This window comes from Telopea speciosissima, chromosome 2 (genome assembly GCF_018873765.1).
Source record: "Telopea speciosissima isolate NSW1024214 ecotype Mountain lineage chromosome 2, Tspe_v1, whole genome shotgun sequence".
NCBI classification, from domain to species: domain Eukaryota; kingdom Viridiplantae; phylum Streptophyta; class Magnoliopsida; order Proteales; family Proteaceae; genus Telopea; species Telopea speciosissima.
The window spans coordinates 72,257,317-72,277,516 of NC_057917.1; positions in this window are offsets into that span (position 1 = coordinate 72,257,317).

The window sequence follows — 20,200 nt, forward strand, 5'->3', positions numbered from 1 at the left end:
TGTTTTATATTGTTTAAACAATAACAATATAAAACAAGTATCATATTATTGGTTGTTGAAGTGGTGAATTATATCAATCCTCTGAATTGGGGCATCTGAAAGCCTCCGTTGAACACGGTCATGCCACTTTCAAACAACCGTCTATAAGATAACCATAGGAGAAGTGGTGAAGAAAGACATGCTTAGCCTAGGCCTTGTTCTTGACATGACTTCAAATAGAGCTGAGTGGAAAGCAAAGATCCATGCTGCTGACCCCATTTAATTGAACTATGATGTTGTGATGTTGTTGTAATAAACTCCAATTTTGAGACTTGAAGTAGAATGTTGGGCAATGAAAAGCGTTACGTATTTAGGAAGGGTCGATGTCCTAGAGTTTGTGTCAATGTTGAGTGCCCCTTCCCTTTACTTCTATACTAATTCTCTACTCTCTGCTATGATCTACGTACCCGATCCTATTAAGTTGGGATAAGATTGAGTTGTTGTTATATTGTATTATCGATCGTGTACATTTTTTTTACATTGAATTTTTAAATGTATTAATTTTTTTGTAAAGTAATTGTATTATTGAAGTCCATGGTCATTTATACCCGTCCGTATTCTTAGAAGTTTTTTTTACCACACCTGAACTTAGTAACTATATTTCCGTCTTCCCATACTCTTTTATTTTCATGGTTTATAAAGCCTGGACACGGGATTTGCCTCCATCGATTTAGCTCCAAATTGTTGGAATTAACTTAAACAGTTAAACCCAAGATCCGCCTCCATCGATCCAAATCTAATTCAATTCAGTTGGAGTCAATCTAAACCTTGGGTACTATCCGAACTCATCAGTCTAGGGATTGACTTTATGTGAAGGAAAGCTTTGTCCAAAAATTAATTTATAGAGAGAGAGTTCCTCTATGGGGGAGCATGGCCTGTGCACGCACGAAGCATCAATAGGGTAGGTATTTCTGTCTTTCATAGGAGGTGGGGATGATCGGAAGATTATCCTCACAGGTTCTTTGCCCGGTACAGTTTCCTAATGCCTCTAATAAGAGGGGGTGGACCTCACCCAGGCAGGGGGTAAGATGATCATTTTCGTCCCCTGTGAGAGGAACTGGACAAACTATACCGGACAGGGAATCTGAGAGGATAAAAGATCCTGGGGTGGTCATTGTGCCCCCTTCTCTCCCCTAAATTGTTGGAGCCCCCGGCCACGTTCACTATTGAATGCTTCATGCTAGTGTAATTGCAATTTTGGGGTCAATTTGCAAATATCGTACATCAAGCCTTTTTTGTTGCAATGTTAGTGTAATTTTATTTTTGGGGATAATTTGCAAATATACAACATCAATTATTTTTTGTTGCCTTGTTGGTCAGAAGCGCCCTCTGTCATTCATGTCCTCTTGGTTTCCCTTCCTTTTCTTCAAATAAGAACAGCTCGCTCCGTCTTCAACAAGCCCAGTCATGTAGTCATTTCACGTCTAGAACTGGTGTCCTCTGCAACCAAAAACAATTTCTACATGTTTGGTGTCACCTGCTATGTTATTATCGGCATCCTCTAATTTTGAAGGAATCAAATCTTCCCCAAGCTTTGTATCCATTCCTTACCTAGGGGAAGCATAGGTAATAACTGTGCTTGTTTACTTGGTTAACTTCTATTGGAATTTTGCAACCTGACTAGTATACTACTCCCTTTTCCCCTCCTTTTTTATGTAAATCAGATTCGCAATGACATACTTTGTTAGAATTGTCCATTTTCTAGCAGTTTTGCCATGGATTCTTCTAGATTTTGCATGATTGCATTGAATACCAAATGTTTCGATGCATCACATAACACATAGAAACTCATCATCTACCCCAAGCATGACATGATACCTTGTAATGTCCTTGATTGGTTCAATTGGTGGTTGTTTCGAACTTAGGAAAGTGAATATCTACTTAAGTATAATTATTATGATAGTCGACATACAAAAAAAAGCGCATACCCAGTGCAGGAGGCTCCAGCCATTGTGGGGTCTGGGGAGGATCATAATGCACGCAGCCTTACCCCTGCTTTCGCAGAGAGGCTGTTTCCAGACTCGAACCCGCTACCACTTGGTCACAATAGTCGACCTACATTTGAACAATTTGATTTGCCTGACTGGGTAATAGTTATCAAAGTGTCAATTCTGCCAGTATGGTTGTGCTTGACTAACATGCGATGGTTCAGTTCATTTCTTTGATGTATATTCAGTTGTATTCATTTGAAAGAATAAATTAAACATAGAAGTGGTGGAGTTACTGTAAGTACAGGGAAATCAAACACATGAATTAACTAGGTTTTCATTCTTTGAATCTCCTACATTCCTCGAGCCTTTTGTCTACTAAAAGGCTTGTTATTGTCCTTATGATGAGCTTTTGTTAGTTAAGAAAGGAAAATAATTTGGGGGGGGGGGGGGAAGAAACAACAAATAGGATTTTCTCTGACATTATCTCAATGGAGAGCCTGATGACAGTGATTAATGGAGGAACTAGACTACTAGCTGTCTACCAAGATTAACCTACCTCTTAGAGATGATAGGCATTTACATCCCTTTTAACGTTGGTCCTGTGAATGGACACTTCTAAAATTATATGACCACATCAGAGGGTCAAGTTGGCCATGCTGGTAGGGGGTCCTGAGTCCTGACAGCCCACAGAATAGATGATTGTGTTGCTGACATCATGATCACAATGCAACCCTGTACTATCACTGAAGATACCTACCTCGATGGTGATGTTCACATGCTTCCCATGTATCGGAGTCTTACAATCTCCATTCCTGTGTGAGAGGTAGCAGCAAAACTTCTCTCTCTCTCTCTCAGATACACACACACACACACATGTGCGCACAAACATACACACCAACCCAATGGACACCATTTGCTTCCAATTACCCAGTTTAGGCATCCCAAGAACCACGTGGCCCACCTCTATGTGCTTCTATCTCACATCATTGTACCAGAGTGACATAGGCAAGTCATCACTGGTAGACTCATACTGTTTTATTGCCTCATCTGTAAATGTAAGCATCCTTTACATGTTGAAAATTTGGTGGAAAGATTGTAGAAGTTTATTGAATTTGCATAAGAAACAATGTCTTTCTTCACTCCTTCACAATCATGTTTCTTGTTACTTCCTGGGTTTTCAGGAGTATTCCCACGGTTTTAATCTAACCACCTGGCACTCCATTTCTCAAGACTTTGCAACTAGAATAGTACTGTATGCTTTTGTTCTGAATAAAATGCTTGAGAATTGCAGCTTTGTGATAAAAATAAAAGGCATGGACGACACTCTTGTGCTCCCAAGGTGTTCCAATCATTACCACAGTGTAGTGAAGCATCTCAGCATTGGAGTCCCAAGCTATCTCATTCTATTTTCATGCCCTTGTCTTGTTTAGCTTAGTATGATTGGTTAAGTAGAGATGTTTGGTAATATTGAGCTTGCGATTAAGTTGTTCTCTTTAATGTGTGTAACAGTATCTGAATAGTAGAACCAGTGAACGGAAGAGAAGAGAAGTGATGGGAGAGAAAGGGGGACTGTCTAGAGAAGAGAAGTCGATGGCCTAGCACTCTAGCAGTCCCCCCCCCCCCCAATGGCTTATATATAATCTACGAATTACAATAATAGAGGACTCCTTATAGAAGGAATCAGAAACCAAATAAATTTAAACTAAACTAACCGCTATATCAACCTAAACACTAAAGAGTAAAGAAGGGGAAAAAGCTATTTATAAGATAGCTAAGATGAGAGAAAGGAAGAGTAAAGTTTTCGACTTGGTGAGGTGTATCAAGAGTGATGATGGAAGAGTGCTGCTAAGGGATGATGACATTGTGAAGTGATGAGATGATTATATTTGTGACCTACTAAATGGAGATAGGTTGAGTAGAAATGAGCCGGACGACTATATTATTCAACAAGACACCAGAAGCCATAGCTATGTACTAAAGGTTAGTGTTGCGGAAGTTGAAGAAGCCTTAAGAAAGATGAAAGCAGTCAAGACACCAGGCCCAGATGAGATGCCAATAGAAATTTGGAAAACCCTAGGAGGTTATGGGGTATATTGGTTGACCAAACTGTTTAATAGGATTATGACCACAAGGAAGATGCCAGATCATTGGAGGAGAAGCATTGTAGTCCCGGTCTACAAAAAATAAAGATGACATTCAAAGTTGCAATATAGAAGCATAAAGCTAATGAGTCACACTATGAAACTTGGGAGAAGGTTATTGAAGCCCGTTTGAGAAGAGAGACCCATATCTCGGTGAACCAATTTGGCTTTATGCCAAGTAGATCCATGACAGAAGCTATCTACTTATTGAGGAGGCTCATGGGAAGATATAGAGATAGCAAGAAGGATCTCCATATGGTCTTTATTGACCTGGAAAAAGCCTATGATCGAGTCCCTAGAGATTTAATCTGGAATGTTTTAGTGAGGAGAGGTGTCGAGTATATATGTGGATGTAATTAAAGATATGTATGAGGGAGTGGTGACTAGTGTGAGATCTGTGGGAGGTCAAGGCAAGGAATCCCCAATTATGATTGGGTTACATCAGGTATCAGCCTTAAGCCCTTACCTATTTGCGCTTATCATGGACGACCTAACCAAGAGCATCCAAGAAGAGGTCCCGTGGTGTTTGTTCTTCGTCGATGATATCATTTTGTTGGATGAGACTAAAGTAGGGATTAATGCTAAGTTAGAGCTTTGAAGATCTATCTTGCAATTAGTTGAACGAAGACGGAGTATATGATGTGTAACTCTAGTCATTCTATGAGGGATACTGATATGGTGCGAATTGGGGAAAAAGAGATACCACAAAGCGACTATTTTAGATATTTGGGGTCAATCATAAATAAAGTGGAGAGGTGCATCCAAAACTCCAAAGTACTGTGTGACCGACATATTCCTTTAAAGCTTAAAGGAAAGTTCTCTGAGACTGTTGTACGTCCAACTATGATGTATGGGGCAGAATGCTGGGTAGTTAAGAAGTGTCATATTGAGAAGCTTTGTGTAGCAGAGATGAAGATGTTAAGATAGATGTGCGGAAAGACTAGGATGGATAAATTAAGGAATGAGCATATTGGGGCTGACTTGGGAGTTGCCCTGATCAATGACATTCTCCGAGAGAGTCATTTGAGGTGGTATAGCCATGTTCAACGGAGGCCTAGGGATGCCCCAGTAAGGAGGAGTGATATGATCTCGATTGAAGGAGCTAAAAGAGCTAGGGGCAGGCCTAAAATGACCATATGAGAAGTTGTGAGGAATGACATGCATAGTCTAGGGCTTGTACCAAGTATGACCTCGGATAGAGCCTATTGGAAGGCAAGGATCCATGTAGTAGACTCCATTGAGCTGAGATTTTTCCGACTTACTGGGCGGTCCTCTTTCCATTTAGCAGACTCGGGGGGGTAAGGAAGCATGGGCAGCAAGATATCAAATTGAATGCATGAACTTTCAATACTCTAAAATGATGTGTGCCTATGTTTGCCTATGTTTATGACCATACTGCCTCAAATTTCATAGTTCTAATTGCTACTGGGAAAGATATCTGTGCCCAAATTCTCAAGCAGAAATAGATTAAAACCGAAGGAGCTCTTCTCTCTCTCTCTCTGGCAACACTCTCCAATGTTCTCTGTTGTATCACACTGGGGTTCAAATGGGTTTTCAATGGGATTTTAGAATATAGATCTCATACGCATGGGTTCCGAAATTATAAAGATTTAAAGTTTAAAAACCAGAGTTGAATCAGACTCTTATTCCCTAGTTCTAATCGAACTCAATTCAAGCTTGAAATAATGAAAAAGCAGTCGACACAAACTTATGAAACCCTAACGCATGCATATTCCTCAGGCTATCTCAGCTTGGAATCCCTGTTTGTGGTAGCCTTGAAGGCAATTTGAATCCATGGCAAGGAGGGGGTGCTGGGGAAGTGGGAGAGACAAAGTGAGGGTGGGGCTACGGGATTCATTGTAGGGGAGAGAGTGAGGGGATGGGGGGAAGGGAAGGGAGATGCAGAGGGCAAGACACGGCACGGGGAGGGGAGAGGGTGAGCCAACGTAGGATTTGGTATAATTTCTGTGTGAAATTCCAATAACTAACCTAAAAAATATTACAATATTAATAAAAAATATGGGCAAAAAAGTCATAGTGAAACAATCTATTTCACTTACCATAGTGCTACGGAAGATATCCCTTCTTTTTTCTTTGATAAATATAATTTGAGCATTTGAAAGCCATGATTCTGACATTTCTCCTTGACACAATATGCAAATCTATGTAGTAATATATCATTTACCGGCGAATGAAAGTATGGAACAGCACAACTTCTAGCATTAAGTCAATGTAATCTGAGGCTGCACATTGGTAATCTTAAATAGTTTTTACTTTATCCCATCTTATGTTCTTGATCATTCTAAACTTACCCGATTGTTGCTTTTCATTGGGACATATACTTGCCTTATTTTCACTTATTCATGGGTCTCTGCTGTAGTCATGTCTAATATATGCTGTTCATTTTGCTTCCTTGATTCAGTACATCCTTTCAAAGTGTTTTCTGTGATTTATTTTTTAATCTAAACAGTATAGTTTTAAGTAGATCTTGGCTTTTAAAATGCTCTCTTCTTACAATTACTTCTAATAGGAAGTTTTGTTCATGTTGGAACTCATGGTTATATTTCTAGCGTGCAGCCATGAGCACTACCCCTTTTTGTTGTGGAAGTGATGCTAATCTCCAAATTCCGTTGCATCTGCTCTTATTTGGAAGTTTGGGTTTGTGTGAACACCTGTTATAGTGGAATTTAATGAACCTCATATAGGGACACCCCTTGAGGCAAGTGGTCTCCTTGGGGATGCCAAAGGGGGAAACTTGCCGACCGGTGTGTTCTTACTAAACTCATCTAATCAATGGGTAAATGAACCTCATATTGGTATGTCCCATACTCCCATGAGGTAAGTGGTCCTCTGGGGATGCTCAAGGGTGAAACTTGGGGTATAAGTGAACCACAGTCCAGGTGCGATATGAGTGAACTCATCTGGCCAATTTGGTTTAGCAAACCCATCCAATCGGTGGTTAATGATCCTCACCTCAATGGTGGTAAAGCCACTCTATCAATGGGTAAGTGAACCATATAAATCTCCTTTTCACTGCTTCCCAATGAAATACTATTGCTTTGAGAGTATTGAGGTCCCCAGTGAATCATCGTTGCTCTTGACATTACTACATTTTTCAATGATCTTAATGTCAATTTCAGGAAATCTTTCATATTTCCACTTGAAACCAAAATGGGAAGTGTTAGTGTATGAAACTGATCTGAGATAGTGAGTGAAATTTTATAGTATAGTTCATTGGAAACCATCCTTGTTTCAGTGACTTCCCTTCAATGAAAAGTGACTGATCAGAATTATCCCCAGTGAAACGAACTCACCATCTCAGTGACTTGCTCATTATGTGGATTGAGTTAAAGAAAAAAATATTTATTGAATCTGTGGATTGAGTTAAGAAGAAAATATTTATTGAATCTCCATTGCATTGCATGCGGTAATTGTCTTTATGTGTTGACATTAACTCCCTCGTCATTGTTGATGCAGTTGAAGAATGCAGCTGAGAAGGTTGAGGAGACTGTTAAATATGTTATGGAAAATCTTGTGCTATAACATATTTATTACTGTTGAAAGTTGTAATCTTATGTTTTTGTTCTTATACTATAACATATTATCTATGGAGATGGATTTTGCCTTTGAATCTTTTACTCAAAGGTTTAACTTCTGTTGTAAATGTGCAGAGACTAAATTTGCTTGATCTTCCTTTTCTGTTTGAGGAGCCTTCAATTCCAGCTTGTCCACTTCAGAGTTTCCTTGGGGTTGGCCAACAGGATTGGTCCAACCAGATGGCTAAACCACATGTTACTGATGATGATTTTATGGACAAACCAGTGAACCGGTATCCTTCCCAGGTATGAATGATGTGGCTGCTTCGCATTGCCCTGGTTTAGGTTTTCATTTCTACTTCCTTACCAATGTTGTGGCTCACAACCACTTTTATTCGCCTCTTGCTGTATTAGGGCATACAACTCTCTTTGTTGCTGATCCTTTTAGGCCCTATTTTTTGGTCTTCTCACCCTCTGTCGCTCCACTGACTAGTGGGGTGTAGGTAAGATGAACCTTAGATTCAGGCTAAACACCTCCCAGACAAGATCCCAAGCAAACACAAACCAGAAAGTCAACAGAAAAAGTCAACCTTCTCAGATGATGGTCAAACTTTGGGAATCAAACACAAACTAGTAGTAGGAATGTCCTTCAAAAGATTGGAGTAATCTAATGGTTCAGATTGAAGGTAATTAGAAAAAACACAAATCTAAAATTGAATTTCAGCAAACAACAGATTTCAAATTAAATCAAATTCAAGAATCAGAAGAGTCCCAAACTTAAATATAAAGTAAATCCAAAGGATGGATTAAAATTAATTTGGAATTCCTTAAATCTGAGTTAGAATAGTTGCTGAAATAGGAGATTTTAATAACTCTTTAATAAGAACTTAGAACAGGGTCAAATCCTGGTTGAGGTCAGTGAGAGTGTACCCTATAACATCCCCAAGCCTCAGCTTAATCTGAGAACTAAATCAATACTTGTCAGAAAGCTGGCTAAAGACAAGGGTGCTGCTGGTTGTTAAATCAAAGTTTAATAAGATTTGAAATACCAGGAACTGATTACCAATATTATTAACAGACCTAATGATGAAATTTGAATCAAACCAAAGACTTAAGAACAGGAATACTAAAATCGTGAGGAGCCTTTGGCTCTACAATTTTATAAAAAAAAAAAAAAAAAAAACCTATTCCTAATCTGATTAGGAAATAAACATATTGCTAAATTACAAGCCATAAACTGAGAAAGGATACATAGTTCAACTAGGAAAAACTTAACAACTTAATTTAAAAGCCTAAATAGATAATTAAACCCACAGATGGGCTGGACTACTAAGCCCACGACTGGGCTGAAGTCAGCCCTTATCAAGCTAGGCCTACTTCCTGCAGAAATATGTAAGATACTCCTTCCCTGCATCACCGACTCATCCAGCGGATGGGGGATTTTGGTAAAACCAACTCTGCAGGGGAACCCATATCCACCTCTCCTGTAAATATGATTTCCATGGAGCTCCTATCGCATGCTAAAGATCCCTATGGTTGCATCTAATAAAATGAAAGACATGCTTTGCGAAATGACCTTGGAGATGGATTTCCTTAAAGAAAAAGACTATCAGAACGCAAATTGATGATCATTGCTGTAGATCTGAAGGGAAGGGAACTCCTCTATGCTGGTCTCAGGTAACATCTTTTATTTTGCTTATTAAGTTTCATATTTTTGTCACTGTGGTTACTGTAATTTGTCTTTCCATCTCTCTCCAAATCTTTTCTCTTAACCTTCGTGCTCGTTCTTGTGCTCTGAGGATTGTTTCTTCTCTCTTTATTTGTTTTTATAGGACAGTCATACAACCGGCTATGATGTATGGTGCGGAATATTGAGCAGTTAAGAAGCATCATATAGATAAACTTAGTGTAGCGGAGATGGGGAAGTTGAGATGGATGAGTGGCAAAACTAGGAAGGATAAGTGAGGAATGATCATATTAGAGTTGATTTGGGAGAAGCTCCAATACATGATAAGCTACAAGAAAATCATTTGAGGTGGCATGACCATGTTCAATGGAGACGTTTGGTGGATGCTCCAATATGGAGCAGTGATTTGATTCAGATTGAAGGAACTAAAAGAGCCAGGGGCAGATCTAAAATGACCTTAGGAGAAGACATGCATAGCTTAGGCTTTGTGTCACCTTGAATAAAGCTGATTGGAGGGCAATGACCCATGTACCTAACCAAATTTAGTTGGGATAAGGCTGCGTTGTTGTTGTGTTGTTATTCACTTATTTGTGTGTGCTGTTTGCAAACCATTATCTTCATCCCTTCTGTTTGTATTGGTGTTGGTGTGTCTGCTTTGTGTTTTCTTCACAGTTTCATTCTTTAACTCTTTTATCAAGCTTGTGTCGCCTTTTTTTAATCATAATTCATTTGTTAGCTATGTTCCATTCCCTTCTCTGCATGTTTATTTAGGTTTGCCTTGCAATCTCTAATATGAAAGCTTTTTCTTGAAATGTGTATGGTATGCACTCTAAGTGCTCTAAACTCTCACATTACTAGACATAATTCGGATGTGGTTAACAAATTTCACAGAAATCAAGCTATAGCAAAAGACTAATGTTTGATGGGAGAGTGTTCAAAGTGATGGGGAAGGCTGAAAATTAAAACCCAGGTTGCAGAAGTGTGAGAAGACACTCCAAGTAGTTGGGATAAGGTTTGGTGAACAGGATTGGCTATAATTCTCACCCATTTCTAAAAATAGAAAAAGAAGTGGCAGATCATGAATTATCCAACAAAAGTACTTTAGGTTAAGAGAGAGGGATGGGTATGCTAGCGTTATACCGTGAGCTAGCACCCTATGTGTCTATCTTTCTTCCTTCCTTTGAAATGATTCTCTTATCCCTTCAAAGGGAGGAAGAGAGATAGACACATAGGGTACTAGCTTATAGTATGCCGTTAGCATACTCAGCCTTTTCCCCTAGGTTAAATACAAGGATTAAGTTATCCTTCACGAGGGAGGGGTGAAAAGAAAATCTCTTAATCAATGGTGATGTGACATTATAATTGGGACTCTGGTTTCATTAGTAACTTGGCCCCCCTTATTGTTCATGATCCGAAATACCTTTCTCTAGGCCAATCAGATGGTCAGATGGAGGTAGATGAAGAGATTCTAATCTCTTCATCATGGGTGGAGAGAAACCAAGGCCTAAATACAATATAATACTAAAGAGAAAGTTAAGTTATCAGTTCTACAGCAATTTACAGTTTAACACTAAAAACAAAATTATTAATGAATAACAGATTTAGGCCTCTCCTGTACATGAAGAGGCAAGTTGTTATCCAAATTAGACCAATTAAGTGCAACCTTATTACAGAACTTTGAAGGAATGAAACTTTCTTAATTGAGATTACATTATAAAATGGCTAAAGTACTTCAATAGTGTTCTTTTTTTTGGGTGAGAATAGTGTTCTAAAATAAAGACCTAATAGAGGCCAATTAGAGAATATCCGAATTATAACGACAACCGGACACGAATTTAAGTACCCTCTAACCGACGACAACAACAATGACTCGATAACAACCACTATTAACAATATCTCAAATTGGAGATTAAGTGCACTAAACCAAACTGACCATATAACGTGCAAGCAGGCAAGCATCTATCTGGTTAATCAAATATTTTAATACTAAACAGTTGGACCGGTTTATTCTCGACCAATCCCTAAATTGTTGAGTTGTTGAACCGAAACTCCCAATTAATTGGTGAACAGTCACGGTCTTATGAGGATGATCTGATCCGGTCTAAATTGACTGAACCACATTCAAAATTTTTTTTTCCCCTTTAAAAGGCAAGAGATTGTTGTCTGGTTGTGTAGTACCTGTACCAGTGCAGGGGCCAATGATAGTGAGCACAAGGGATCTACCAACCAATTATCGTTCTTTTTCCATAAAGCTAGAATTTGAGGCCTAAGATTGGCTTGGGCCAAGTCTGAGGCTTTGGGTTGAATCTAGCCTGACCCTTTTTAATATATGTATATACATTTTACGACAAGGCTTCCACGTTTAGCAAGGTTTGGGGACCCATGTTTTCAAGACTTGAACCCGTGACCAAGCGCTCAGCAAGAGAGCACTTGACCAACGTGTCAAGCATGACCTTCCACCAAAATTGGAAATAGAATGATAACAAATAAAAAGTCATGTACATCGATAAAATTCACAAGACAAATCTAATCCATTAATTTTATGTTTTTTTTATTTTTCAAATCTAACCCATCTATTCCCACCCAAGGTTGGGAGAGTGCATACTAATGTCTAAAATACTACTACATGCATGGATAGACAATCATACACAGGATGTCGAGCTAATACTAAAGGAGAGCCACTACAAAAGGGAGTATATTTGATTAAATTAGACTCTGAAATTTGACGTGTGACTAATCTTGACCAGGTCTTTTGTATCCAATGATCAAATGAACACATCACGTATCCATGTGGAGAATAGATGTCATTATGAAACCAATACTATCGATTTCAATTTTGGCTTTGGTAGATTGAACACCTTATCCCTTCGATTTTGGTTTGATCCAAAGAATACAAAAAAGAAAGAGAGACCAAAATCGAACCAATCAACCATTTGACACTACTAGTAGGAAGAACCTTTTTTTTTTTTTTCAAAGGATATTAAAAGGTGGGCCGCCTAGTTGGAATTGGATGCTGTTTGGTGGCGGCCATGAAGTAGCGTCATCTCAATCCTGTGAGGTCGGCGCCAACAAAAAAACGTGGGAAGCAGAATAAAGAATCTTAAAGATAAGGGGAGCCACGTGGCTTTGCTAGACTATATAACGTATATAGGAGCAAGGGTTGCACTTAATCCTTTGATTTCCCCTTCTCCCCGTAACCGTAACCCACAGACACAGGTTTCCATTAATTCTATTAAATAATATAGACCTTATAAAGACAGTATTCCACGATTCTATCTCATTCCGACAGCATGTCGACCCGAATGAGGAATGACCTCCACCCTTTCGGTGTGAGAATGGAATCTCTCACGTCAGGTTTCTTTTTTTTGTGTGGTAAATATGAATCATCGCATGTGGAAGAGATGAAGAACATAATTCCATCAAGGACGAAGTGGAACTTGATCAATCAGTCATACATGTTAACGACAGGGTCATCCAAGCTACGGAATTTACTAAGGCATTAGTTCCTCTAAGATTAAAAGAAATTTTAGAATTAAGAAAATGAGAGGATAAAAAGATGATATCTGAGATGCTACGTTGGACGGTGAAAGGGGCAAAGCAGCATCTTTCCTTGATATACTTAACAACCTCCTTATAGCTCACATCAAGTTGATAAGCATCTATACAAACATAAGAGTGGGGGGGGGGGGGGGTATCACACGATTTATTCACAGAAGGCTCACATGTAAAAAGGAGAGAGTATCATGAAAGAGAAAGAGAATACCAAGAGTATTGGAAATCAATTTCCTAGATCACCTCTTGCATGTACATGCACATTGCACGTATGGTCAGGTTAAGGCCATAAGGGTGTCAAAGTTCAACTTGAATTGTGGTGGATTGATCAAAATCGAATACTATTGCTCGGTCTGAACTGTATAGAATCCTTTTTGGCTTGAGGTTTTATGGAACCGGTAGAAACCGAAGTCAAATTAGATTGACTGAAGTATTGTCTGAAATCGAAAATTGGAAGGTCGACTGTAACTTGATAAGAAATTGAAAACCTAAAAAAAATATAGAAAATTTCAATTTTAATGTACTTGTGTATTCATGTAAACTAAAAATCGTACCAAACCAAACCTGATAGTAAACTGATTACAACACGATAAGAAAAAATCGGATCAAACCAAATTAAAACTGGAACGACAACTTAACATTTTGGTTTTGGTTTGACCTAATAATAGACCAAAACCAGGCAAAACTAACTAATTGACTCCTTTAGGTTAGGTGATGATGCATGTCCTTTCCGCTTCCTTAGATGTTCCTCCGCACCACGGTTTCAAAAATAAGTTTCGAATTAGTTAGCACAGTAGTTCTAGATCGAAAATGATTTCAATTAATCCAAATTGTCCATTCCTTAAACAAACTTAGAAGCCATTAAAACACCTATTCTAGGGCTGATCCACATTGTGATCGTTATGAATCTCAATTCTATATTTATAAACCTTGATTCACTTTGAGTCATGGACATATTGAAGTTGAAAACAGACTTTCCTTTTTATAGTTTTCTACATAAAATTAGGTCTCTTAATGTTTTGACATATGCTATATTTAAGAGAAATAGTTTTCTGTCCAACAGTGTGGCCTATGCCAGCACTCCCACGTGCCTATCTCTCTCATCTTCAAAACAAGGTGGCATAAGTGTCTTTTCATATGAGGAGAAGAGAGATAGACTCGTGGGAGTTCTTTTTCCCTATAACTTGATAGATAACTTCCTTTTCACATCAAAATATTTGGGAGTCATGGATTCCTTACGATCTTCTTCATATTGTATAATAGTTCTTTTTATCAAAAAAAAAAATATATATATAATAGTTTATGTCTCTTAATTTTTATTCAATTCTTTCAATAGGGGTCTTAAAAAAAAAAAAACCTGCTGCTCCACACACAAAATGGCTGTCGTCACTTTGACTGCTAAGCAAACGATGCGGTGATAACAACCGTACATAAATGTCCCTCCACACATTCTAAATGACATTCGGTGGAACAAGTGTCATCATCTAATCTAACCGTACATATGACAAAGAAGAGATTCTCCGACTAAAGGTTAATATTCTTTTAAAGTTAAATTGACTAAAATAACCTTTACTACCTCCAACCAAAAGGCATCATTTGTCAAAGTGGGACGACCCTGTTCCAGTTGTCAGTTGTGGTTCCAATAGTAACCAACTCATCCTTAATGACCAAGGAGGCTTTTTTCTATTTATGTATATATAAATAAGATCTTCTTCTCTATCAATAGCCGCATTCCTCATTTATCCTCCTTGTGGTTGTGGAGAAAGAAAGAAAGTTTCATGGCCATGGGCCTCTCTTACATCCCAACTTCTTCTTCTTCAAGTTCAAGTCACCATAAGAGTTGCAGGAAAATGAGCTTCAAGAAACGATTTCTAACGATGGCGAAGCAACAGAAGACAAGAGTTTACATTCTCCGACGTTGCGTCTGTATGCTCCTGTGTTGGCGTGCCCATTCTCTCTCCGATGATTGATTTCGCTTCCTCTTAACTTCCTCTTCCGATCCTCTTCCTGACGATGATCGATCACCAATTCAATTTAGGGCATCCATCTTCAATTAATGACCTTCACGAACGGAGATCGATCAGGCCATCGATAAATTAAGCCACGTACAGAACTGAAGCCATCGATCGAGGTGCTCGTTTTGAATTCTAATCTCTAATTACTAAGATTTGTCTTCAAAACTCAAATGGATGGATGGATAGATCGTTCGATCGGGGAGAATTCCAACTTGGAACATTCAAAGCTTCCGCAATTGGTTGTTGAGGGTTACTCATTGACTCCCTTCCAGTCTCTTATACACAGACAAAGAGGATATCCAAATCCAAAACCCAATTCAACGGTCACCGTAAGCCCACACAAAGTGGACACGTGAGATACCTAAGGGGTAGAATGTAATTGATGAAAATACTCTCAATAGTGTTTGATCATAAGCGGCTAATCATGATTTGTGTATATTTATATGTTCTTGTTCTTCTGCTTTCTTCTGTTTCTTCTTCTTCTTCTTCTTCTTCGTCTGTGATGCAAAGAGAAAGAGAGAGAGACAAAGAAATATAAGGAGATGAAGATAAAGTGATCCCCATCTCTAAGTCTCCAATTTTTCCCTCTTTCACCATATATTCTCACGCGTGGAAGTAATTTATTCCCGCGTGAATCTTGCGGATGAAGATCTCACACGCTTCCATGATGCCGAATTGGGTTGGGATGGTTGTAAAAAATTTTGATGTTATCCACGTTGCAGGAATGTTCTGGATCGTGATCCTCTACTGTCAAGCTGACCGGCAAGACCGTGCAACCCAGATAGAGTGAGGCAAGCAATGACCACCTTACTCCCACTCGGGCAAGGCGTTTGGGCGAGGGCAAGGCGGTCACTACACGCCTCACAGTGTCTAGGCTGCACGGTCCTGCCGGGCAGCTCGGTAATAGAGGATTTATTTTTTTATTATTATTATTTTTGGTTAAAAGGAACTTTTATATAGGTAGAATATAGAGCTTACAGCTTGTAGTATGTCATACCAGAAGCATCATTTCTTATTAAATTGGAAAGCGCCTCCGGCAGACAATTAATACTAAGATCAAATTCATGTACATGTTGCACAAACCCAGCCAAAAAATTAGCACAAGTATGAATCTCCCTAATATGATGGATGAAGCTACAATTGCGAGACCCATCACGCAATTCACGTATTTCTTCAAGCAACCACAGCACTTTCCAATGGGGTTGAAAAGCACCCACAATCATTTGCACCGCCACCTGCGAATCAGAACACACCTGCACCTGCTGTAAATGCAAAGCTCTTGCTTTCAACAACCCCACCCTATTAGCAAACACAACAAGTAATAGAGGATCTAGGTTGGGAATGTTCATGCTACCCAAGCCTGCAGCCAAAGAAATGGAATAATTATATTTCCCTTTTTGGTGTCACAAATACCTTCGTAGGTTTTGGTATTCTCTAAAATACCCTTGTAGATCCTGTTTCTTTACCTGTGAATGGGTAGGAGAGACATTCTTGCAACAGCAGTAGTAGCAAATTTTCCTGACATACATGGTTTAACCGTTTAAGTGTACGGTATCGGATTGGGGTTCAGTGCTCCTGCAAATGAAATGGGATTGGAAACGGATCCTATCGGCTTGATACTAACCAATATGCTGGGTCAATATACTTTTTTGGTATCGGCTCAGGTATCGCTTGAAAGGCAAATGCAACGTGGCTTTATGTAGAAGCATCAACATGGGTGGGATTTCTGCCTTTCGTATAGGTTGGGGTAGTTATTTAGCGTTCCTCTGTTTCTGATGTCTGGGTGTAGGGGCCACGTTGCCTTTCAATTTCTTTCTCCCTTAAAATAAATAAGGGGTACTGTTCTCTGTGCTACAATGCAGGCTGCACCCAGGCACATGGGGGTGGGCACAATGATCACCTTGCCCCTCTGAGTGGCAGGCCCATGTGCCATTGTTGATACGGCTCTGCGACTCTGTTCTGAGCATGAACTCATCAATTGGGTCTTCGGATTCAAAGACTACCCATGTTGAACCCATGAAGCCACTGTTTCCTCTCTTTCGGTTCTGAGTTCTGACCTTTTTTTCTACATCATTGAGGAAAGGTTTCAAAGACTAGAGCTCGCCAAGATCAACATCTTGAACTTGATATTTAGTACAAAAATAATAATGAAAATCAAGTTTAGTCATGAAGAAATACCTAAAACTTACAATTTTGGGAAAGCACAGGAGAAGTGCTTATATCTGCAATTTTGGTAATGCCCTTAAATTTTTGGTGAAGATCAGACTCAAGAGTAGGGAGATGGGCGGGGAGGGGGGGGGTTTAAAAACTGGGTTTGAGACTTTGAGTTTGTGAACCACAGATCACAGTATATCCGAATCGACCGATACGCCCATATGGATCCTATACCCGACCCGATCCAATCCTTGAAATCGCTCTAGGATCGGGTGAGTATCAGAATCAAAATTTAATTATTCCTCTAAGAAAATATGAAATTGATTTAATCCTTAGCTTAAACTGTTCCTCTGAGCTCGCTTCACTTCATCGACCTTAGAAGGAGAGTGGCAAGAGGGTCTCTCAAACCCCACTCTTCCTCTCTTCTCAATATGGTAACAATGGCAAATTAAACAATACGTGTCGTGCACCTTATGGTGGAACACCCCAACTTTGCCTCTAAGGGAGAATCTTCAATAGACATGGATGGAAATTTGTAAATAAGATTGACCACCCCAAGCCCCTACTCAAAATGCTGAGTTTCAAAAAAAACCAATGGTAAAAGTTTCAAGTTTGATGAAGTTTGTCAATTGACAAAATAAACATTTGAAACTCTACGACTAGAAAATGATGCATGCTAATAAATAGGCCAATTTGGCTCTCCTCTAGTCATGGCGGGAGCCGGAGGGTTCAGTCCAGCAAAACAAAGGTGGTTTTGATCATTTTATAGGTGGGACCCAAGTGGGTTCTCCTATGAAATGACCATAACCCCTCCCCACTCTATTTGGGTGTTTTTGTTGGGCTGGATCCTCCACCTCCTGCCACGGCTGGAGGAAAGCCAGATCCTATCCGGGCTCACGGTAGGATACCAATACATGTGAAAGTATGAACCAGGGTTGTACACTTCACATATGGTCAAGTGAAGACATGTGTCCTTTTATTCTTCATCTTGCATCCTACGTTCAAGATTGTTTATTTTCTTTTAGGGAGAAAATTCTCTGTCTGGGGGTGTGGCCTATGCCAGTACTCCCATGAGTCTATCTCTCTCCTTCCCATTTGAAAAGACACCTCTGACCCCTTATTTTGAGGACGAGAGAGATAGACAAATGAGAGATCTGGCGTAGGCCACTCACGGATAGAGAACTACTTCCCTTTCTTTTATTCCAAGGGATCAAAACATTGTTGTTGATTCCTTTATCTGGAAGAGCACTTCACTTACGGCAGTCAGTCTCACTTCACGCAGCATAGCCATCGCTCCTAGTTGAAGATTGGGTTAAAAAACAGAGTCTTGCGATAAAAAAAAAGGACCAAGTCTTTGATGTGTAAGATTGTGTGGCCGAGTTTCACTCCTTGGCTTGTAGAGCTTTGTACCTCTGAAGTCTCGGCTTTGTTACGTCCATCTCAATAGAACTCTATCTTATAAAAAATATAAAAAAAGATATGTGTCCATTTGCTTTATAAATGCTTCCCCATGCTGCTATTAAGAATGCATGGAGAAACATTTGTTGTAGCAAAAGCCAAAAGGACACATGTTGTCACAAAATTGTACATAAAACATATATTTACCACACGTGATCAGACTTGAAAAGTATAGGATTGACTTTTAGTATAGAATATGACATTGCTAGTTTAGACTCTTTAGAGTTTAGACTATAATTTTTTTTTTGGATAGAAAACAAGGCTATTCATTCATGTGCGCCCAACCCCAAACACAGAAAAAAAAAATACAAAAAATAGATAGAAGGCATGATGAGCACGGATAGAGTTTAGCCTATAATTAACTAAAAATAGAAACGGCAAAATAACTTTGTTAAAGTACCGTGAGTTTAAAATGACTCCGAATTTGAATCGGTCAAATATTTAGAAAAAAAAGTGGACAAATAGTACAATTTAAACATCCAGATTTTAAAAAAAGACAATCTACACACATAAATCATGTCTTTTCATGGTTTTAGTGCATGGTATTGGAACGGGTCGGCAACACAAAAAACCAATACGGTATCAGACAAAATTACCCCTGAATTTCCTTAAAGAATGAGTTTTTTGATCATTTTACCCCTTGTCCGTACCTTGCTACTGATACGGTATCATTGACCAGCAAAATCAGTACGTATTGCCCGTGATACTTAGAACCATGTGTCTTTTAGGTAAGGGCAAGAGATCGTTGTTTGATCGTGTAACCCCTGCACTAATGTCAGGGCCAGTGAGAGAACATGCAGGGGCAATCAATAGTGGTATTTTTTTTTGTAAATTTCAAGAGGGGTTGGATGGTAATTTCTTACATTTTTACATCGATTTCGCATAACTATTTTTATCATCTGAGAATGCAAAATCGACTTGGAATGCATATCAAAAACTATCTAATTTAAGTTTCTTAAAATGTGTCATCTTTTTACTCAAAAGAAATGTAAGATGCGATGCTTAAATTGGATTCTAATTTTCTTTTTTTGTGTGAGTTTTTCCAATCTTTCGGATCAATGAAAAAAATGACATTTCAAACACAGTTTAACTAACTATGGTCTAGATCATTCTCTAGTGATCTAACAATCGAAAACCTGGATTTATGTTTTGGGCCTCAAAAGCCCAAAATGTTTGTTGGGCTTTAGTGAAGAAACCAGAGTCAAGCCTAGTCCGGCCCAGACTTACAATCTAGCTGGGCCATTATCAAACCTTATCCTCTCTCATGAACATCCATCAAACATCAAATCATACCATACCTTAACAATTAAGGGAGCAGGGTTTTAAGAATCTGTATTGGATCAGCTGAATTGTATCCGATACCTGATTGATACGGATCAGCCAATATGGTATGGATGTGGGTTTTTTAATAATAAAAAAATATTTTGATTCAGTATCGGACCGATACGATATGATTGATCCATGTCGGTATTAGTTACGGTTTTACCGACAATCGATGTCGGTCCCAATACCGTGAACTAAATCCCTCTGTAGGGGAGGACAGAGCAGAGCATGGTAGGGTTCCAAGTTAAGCTGCCTCATTTCCATCCATTATCACTTCTTTTTGCAGTCATTTGTCTTCTTTCAACCTATAAACCCATTGGAAGAAAGTTTCTTGTCCGTTAGCATGGCTCCCGTGCCTGCACCC